This window comes from Harpegnathos saltator, unplaced genomic scaffold (assembly GCF_003227715.2).
Source record: "Harpegnathos saltator strain DR-91 unplaced genomic scaffold, Hsal_v8.6 scaffold93, whole genome shotgun sequence".
NCBI classification, from domain to species: domain Eukaryota; kingdom Metazoa; phylum Arthropoda; class Insecta; order Hymenoptera; family Formicidae; genus Harpegnathos; species Harpegnathos saltator.
This window is the reverse complement of record NW_020230721.1, coordinates 1,611,856-1,618,858: the sequence shown is the minus strand read 5'-3', so window position 1 is coordinate 1,618,858 and position 7,003 is coordinate 1,611,856.

Below are 7,003 nucleotides of genomic sequence, written 5' to 3'. Positions count from 1 at the left end.
CACAGCCAATCAACGTATTGATTAAATTCTATAAATTTTCCGTTTCCCTGAGCCCTTCGTCCTGCGCGAGAATGACGTTTTAATGCGTGCGACTTGCGTCAAATTTCTGTCTAATGCTATCATATCGGAGAATTGTCCAGCGATTCTACGGAGGATCACACCAGGTTCAGGTGCGAAATTGGTGCTTCGATTACTCGACGTCTCCGACATCGCCTAACAATCAAAAGCAACGTTCCGAAAGAATTTCCAAGACACAACACGTCAAAAATCCTTCAGAGAAAAATAAGCGTCGCTCGTGCGAACGATTCGGCTTCTTTGTCGATCGACCTTGCGTTCGACCACGTCATTCGACTATTTCAGCCTAAAGCGTAACAATAATCTCGTTTATTCCGTATAGCGATCGAAAACCAGCAGAAGAGTTCATGATACAAATAAAAAGAAGGAGAAGGATTAGTGTATTCACATCGATCGGAGAAGAGTGATCGAACGTGCCTCGTCGCTGCGCTCTGCCTGCACTCACCGCATCGAGGAAACTCCGCAGTAATTTTGTATCTCGAATTTAATTTGCAATCGCAATATCCGCTGACGAGTAATTAATTGTGTACATGTATTTATTGATAGGCATTTGGCTGGCGGTCTCTGTACATTTACGAATAAAACGTTAATCTTACATAAGCCTCCCAGCGACTTGTTCAGTCGATATTACAACATTTCCTACGTCTTTGCCCGCACTCGAAGACACACGCAATCTGCTCTACGCATCGAGTCATTCCTCGGATTTACATCGCACCATCGCAGACGAATTTGATAACGCAACGTCTGTCTCGCAGCGAGCTCGAAAACGGCTGCGTTAGAATGCCGAGAACGATCGTACGCGCGGTTCCTTTCGACGATTCTAATTATTTTTATCGCTGCCGAGGTTTCCACTCGAGATCTGTTCGAACGAACGCGCTCGAGCTATTTGAGCGAGAAGCTTTGCTTTTTTTCTCTTTCAGGGAGCATGATGCGTTCGGAGATATGTAGGGAATCTTTCTTACAGGACGTCATACATATATAATTCTTGCGGAAATATACGTGTATGTGTGCTACAGAAGTATGTACATACAACGGGCCATGCTCTCTAAATTTCTTCGAGTGAAATCCCGCTCGTAAAGTAAAGGATAACGGCCGAGTCGTTCAAATATGCTCAAATATTCTCCATTCTGTATCGCCGGATGGATGTTTCCGTCGAAAACTGAAGAGCGAGCTTGAAATTAAAGAATCTCAGGTACGTATTTCACCGTTGAGAGGGCAAATTCACTCGAATCGATATATATATATATATATATATATTAGGTACGTATTGGGAGAAGTTTGAGCGAAAATTGATTTATTCTCGCGAGGTCTTGAGGTATTTTGAGCGTCGCTTCGAGTGAATCTGCACTCGCCCTGAGTGTGATTTCACTCGAAAAGAATCGGGCAATATTTCAGGAATTTTTCGTTGAACGTGGCGCCGGAGGTATATTCCGTATTGTCGGTACGAACTTGATCGTATCTCGTGTTATCAGTGGCAGTAAATTCTCAAAGAATACTCGAGGCGAGTGTTCAGTTGCTGGTAAATGGATTCCATTCGCCGACCGTGAGCGTTCCCTGCGCGGCTGGCGTCGGTATACTTGAGTGAAAGGATTGAATCGACCGACGATAGCGCGCTGCGCGAGAAGGCTCTCCGCTGGTTCTACAAGTCGTCATCGCCGCGCTATCAGTGTCGCCGATAAAACTGTGCCGATAATAGAAAATAATACTACCGCGGTAACAATAGAAAATACTGGCAATGATACACTTTGTTTCTTAATCGCCGACTGCCAGATATACACACAGTTCGATGTCGGTCCGACATTTTTCATTTAGTCGATGCGAGTGAAGCACATATTATATGTATACTCATCTCTCTCTATATATATATACACATTATTAATATACACCATTACAGCATACGTATAGCAATGTACAGCGTATGAACAAAAGGAGTTTGAAATTGGGAAAATTTATTTCTCAGCTCACGGGCGAGCTCTGTGATAATTTCACGTTGTCGGTAGCGAAGTTTAGGGATAGATAGCAAAGATAGGAGAGTGCTGTTAGAAATGGTAAAAAGTCGTCTGACATTTAAAGATCTTTATTTCAACAGTAACAAAGTGCGACAACAGTTACTGTTGAGATGCAGATGTTTAAGAGAATTGACGAGTTTTTATGTATTTTCCGCCGCGCACACAGACATGTATATAATACACACACGGACTCTCGGATCCTCCCTCGGCTCTCTCGCGACGAGATGTTTTCTCTCTTTCACTCTGGACGTAGGTATAAAAAGATAATCTCAATGAATCTCTTTTAAATACCACTGTATTTCTCTTCTGCCGCGGCGAATGTGTGTACAGAAAATTACTATGCGAATTATCTAAGCGAGGATTCGTAGTTATCACGTTTTGTACAATATATTTATATATATATATTTATTTATATATATATATATATATTTATATTTATATATGTATAATAATGTGAGATGAGACGATGATAGTAATAATAATGATAATAATTAATTCATCGACAATGACAATCGGTGAAGAAGATTGACGAGTGGCGACGCGTGGACAATGGACAAATGTGACGAATGACAATCAATGACAAGAGAATAAATTTTTCGAATACGCGTTTTCTAAAACACGTTCTCTCTCTCTTTCCTCGCAACGCACGCGCACGCTTCCTTTTGTCTCGTCTCTGTTTCTCTCGCTTTGTCTCGCCTTCCCCCCCCTCTCTCTCTCTCTCTCTCTCTCTCTCTCTCTCTCATTACTAGCTGCAGCTCTTTGGCTTGTGTACATTTGTGACTGATTGTACGCAATATAAATTATTAACGTTACTATTATTACTACTCAGTTACGCGCTCACGCTGTCCCTCTCGCGAGTCTTTGGACTTAATCGTTGTCTCTCGAACAGCCCGGAACGGAAAAGACGTCGGCGGCCGCCGCGACTCGATCGGTTCCACCCGCAGGAAAAATCGCAGGCTCTCACATTTATAATCCCTTACGCGAGAGCCGCGGAGCGACGATTAATTACGCGCAAAAAACGTCGGACGCTCTTTCCCTATTACTTTATCAAACAGCAGTTCACTGGCGCGCTCCCTCGTCAAATTTCACGACGCGGCCATGTTCGCTGGCCCCGATTATTATGCGAAACAACACATACAGAGAGCTGATAAACCGACGCCGCTAATTTATTCGTAGACGCAGGACTACGCAGTTTGTCCCTGCGCTTTCTCATCGCCGCTCACCGACCGCGCGCGTTCCTGTCGTACGTGATAATTATTTTTGTCACTTTGGAACTCTCGCGGACGCACCCTCGACCGCGTTCCGCGCGCGCTTCGGCGTTACGTCGGAACGGAATTTCAAAACGCGATCTGTTCAAAATGCAGCGAGAAGACAAAGGAAAAGAAACCAACGAAGAACGCCACAGATTACCGAAGCTGCGATTTGGAAGAATCGCAGCGCCGTTCGGTGTTTAACCGAAGAGACGCGCAACACGAGTCAAGTTCTCCACGAGGTGGGCGATTCCCGTTCCGCGAATTAACCCGCGGTGAGCGGACTCAACAATAATCGCGCTAATAACAATCCTAATAATAATGACACGGCGCGTCATAATAATTTAACGGCGAAATTTCAGAAAATATCCCGGGTACGGTGCGGCGGAGTCTCGCCGAAATTGTCGGCCGCCGCAGGTGCTGCCGGGGCCGCAGGTGCGTCTGCGATGATGCGGCGGTGGCGGCGGCGTATTACAAGGCTGGCTAATTAAAAACGACGACCAAGTGACGAACGGACACGGCGCGAAGGCTCTGCGGGCGCGCATACGGGCGGTCCTTCGCTTTCACCAATAAATAATGCTCAATGACAGTGACACGCGCAATGTGTAAAACTTAACGGCTCGCGTTTCTCGGTCGTGATCGCTTAATCATTCGATCGAGGATCGCGCAGTCGGGGAACTGAAGGAAGTAGAAGAAGGGGAAGGATGAAAAGCACAACAGCGGCGGTGCGGGCTGAAGCACGCGTTTTTACCGCCGCATTGGTCCCGCGATCTACCATTTTTCTCACGCTCATTCTCACTTTCTCTCTCCCTCTGTCACTCGATACTCGAAACGCATTGAAACGCAACAACTGAGACCTCGAGAGGTCTCCGCGGAGGAAGGAGATCGGTTGAATAAAAAAAAAAAAAAGCCACACGCGTTTCGGGCTCGAGAAAAATTAAATTAGCATCTGTCTCTTAGAACCGAATTTGATTCATAAGAACCAGAAATTCTGTTTCCTTCGTTCGTTAAGGCTGCGTCCTCATAGCCACCCAGACGACGGTAGACTATAAATCTTTCGTCAATTTCATTTTTTTTTTTTTTATAGGAATGATCAACGGTGATGGAGGATTGGCGGAGTCTCGTTTGTCGTCGAGATGGATAGTGAGAATCCAGCTTAATTCGACCAATTTTTTTCCCGTGCATCGACGTCGGCTCGGTTGACGCGCGATCATGGCGGAACACGGCCCCTACTTTTTCTCTCCTCTTCGTCGCTGGTTTACACATCATAAATAATAACAGATATATTATGTACACACAACGGGATAAATAAATTAATCGTCGCGTCATTATTATGCGCCGCGATTGCTTCGGACTCGCGGATATCGATGCATAACGGATTTATGAGCAGCCGCGGCTCCGAGAGATCGTGCCGAGAGCGCGACGTGTCCGACGACCCGTTGGCTCGCCATTTTGCGTGAATGCGCCGCGGAGAAGAGAAGGAAAGAAGAATAAGTGAATCTGTTTCGTGTGAGATCGACTCCACGCTGTGGAAAAAACGCAACGCACGAAACGGAATCCCGATGTTCCGGAGGAACGAAACTGGAGAGAAAATCGCTTGCGCAAGCTACTTCGTTGCTCTCGTCAAGGCCATCAAAACTCATATTTAAGGGGACTGGAGGGTCAGATTACTGAAAAATTGTGCTTGTTTTCGATAATATTTTGTGACGAACTGAATAAATCTGCAAGAATGAAAATTTTATATATATTTATATAACATATGGAGGGTAGAAAAATTTTGTTTATTAACAAATACTCATTAAAATATACGTCCACTTAAATTTTAAACGCGTTTTTCTCGAAATTTTATTGTTCAACTTTTTGCAATGATTTCTTCGAAACTGAGCTTCGTATCGATTTGAAATTTTAAAGCAATAATATCTGTTCATCAGGCTCTCAGATGTACCATGGACAATTACGTCAAAATATTTCATTTCGAGATATTAATTTTTTATTGTAAAAGAACTGAAAAATTTGGATTTTTTCCTAATAATAGCTGCTATTTTGTTAATTTTGTTCGATTTCTTTTTGTAGTGGTTCACCGGATAATGATAAGCCTTCTCAAGGTTCCTAGTTAAAAATCGCTCTGATCGGAGCCATCGAGAGCCGAGATATTATTGCAAAAACGACAACTTGAAAAAAAAAAAGGAGAGTAAATTTCAGTAATATATATCGTATATTTATATGAGTATTTGTTAATAAATAAAATTTTTCTACTCTTCATATGTTGCATAAATATACCTAAAATTTTCATTCTTGCACATTTATTCAGTTCGTCACAAAATATTATCAAAAACAAACGATTTTTCAGTAATCTGACTATCCAGTCCCCTTAAGGAGAAAACGAAAGAAACAAAATTCCTGAGACGCCATCGTACGTTCCTGACAGGTTTGACAAATTAATCGGTGGACCATGTCGAACATGAAGAGCGCAATTATGAGCAGCCAGCGCGTGATGAAAGCGTTTCGGCAGTGCACACGTTTCACCGGGACGCACGTCGAGGTTGTAAGGACGCCGATTCAACACGCTGAATGCCGCGACAGTCGTCGCTGACTGGAGCTATGATACCACCGCGCCTCATCGAGTTAGCATATAAAACATAGTTAATTGCATTTGAAAACTCGGCCGTACGCAGCCAATAGAGAGCTAATGAAACGAGGTAGATGTGTCTTTCGAGCGGCCCCTCGTCGCGGTCATCTTGATCGATGGCGTCGACAGCGAGAAAATACGCGCTCAAAGTTTCCGCAAGGAGCGCGCTGAAGTGAAGAAAAAAAAATGTTTCCGCAAAATGACATTCGCACGATCGCATTTTGAACGACGTCCCGCAAAATTAACGTGAGATGTGCTCGACTCACGTGACCTCGCCACGTTAATTTTAACGGGGTTGTTTAACGGTCGTCGGAGCGAAGGGAAAGTTTTGCAGATCTTTCCGCTCGATCGAAAGATAAATGCCATTTTACGAACGTGTATACATTTTTTTTTTTAATGCGACACATTTTGCAGAAGTTTCAAGCGTTAAGTTTTGCATTCTGTCGCCGCCGACGTCGTCAGTGAAGACGGCCGCAGCGGCGAACGCGGGAGCCTCGATTTACTCTTTGGTTACTCGGTATCGTCAGGTATCCGTCGAGTGTTGAGTATTACGTTGATTCAAGTAGCTTTTATTCGAGTCAAGTGGTCGACACAATCAACGGGACTGGACGCGGCGATGGACGTGTTAAATCGCGGACGAACGCGCGAGTTTGGCAAGAAGCGAACGAGTTCCAATGGATCCGACGGATCTTTTACGATCCTCGATCCTCGATCCGCGTGCGATCGCTGTGGGAAAGAACACAATGACATTCGCTCGCACACGCACACTCGAAATACCACGAATACACATGACGGACACGCATACACACACACACATTGACAGAGGCGCGCGCGCGCACACGTAATCCTGACGCACGCACCCTCGTGCGTTTTAAATAAAAAGAAAGGGGACCAAAAGAGAGAAAAGCGCGGCACAATGACCTAAGCTCGCGAGCTTCCGGGTGCGGATTGAGTGCCGGCGGGTATAAATTTAAGTCCGCGTCCGCGAGCGCGTGCGCGCGCGCGAGAGAGAGAGAGAGAGAGAGAGAGAGAGAGAGAGA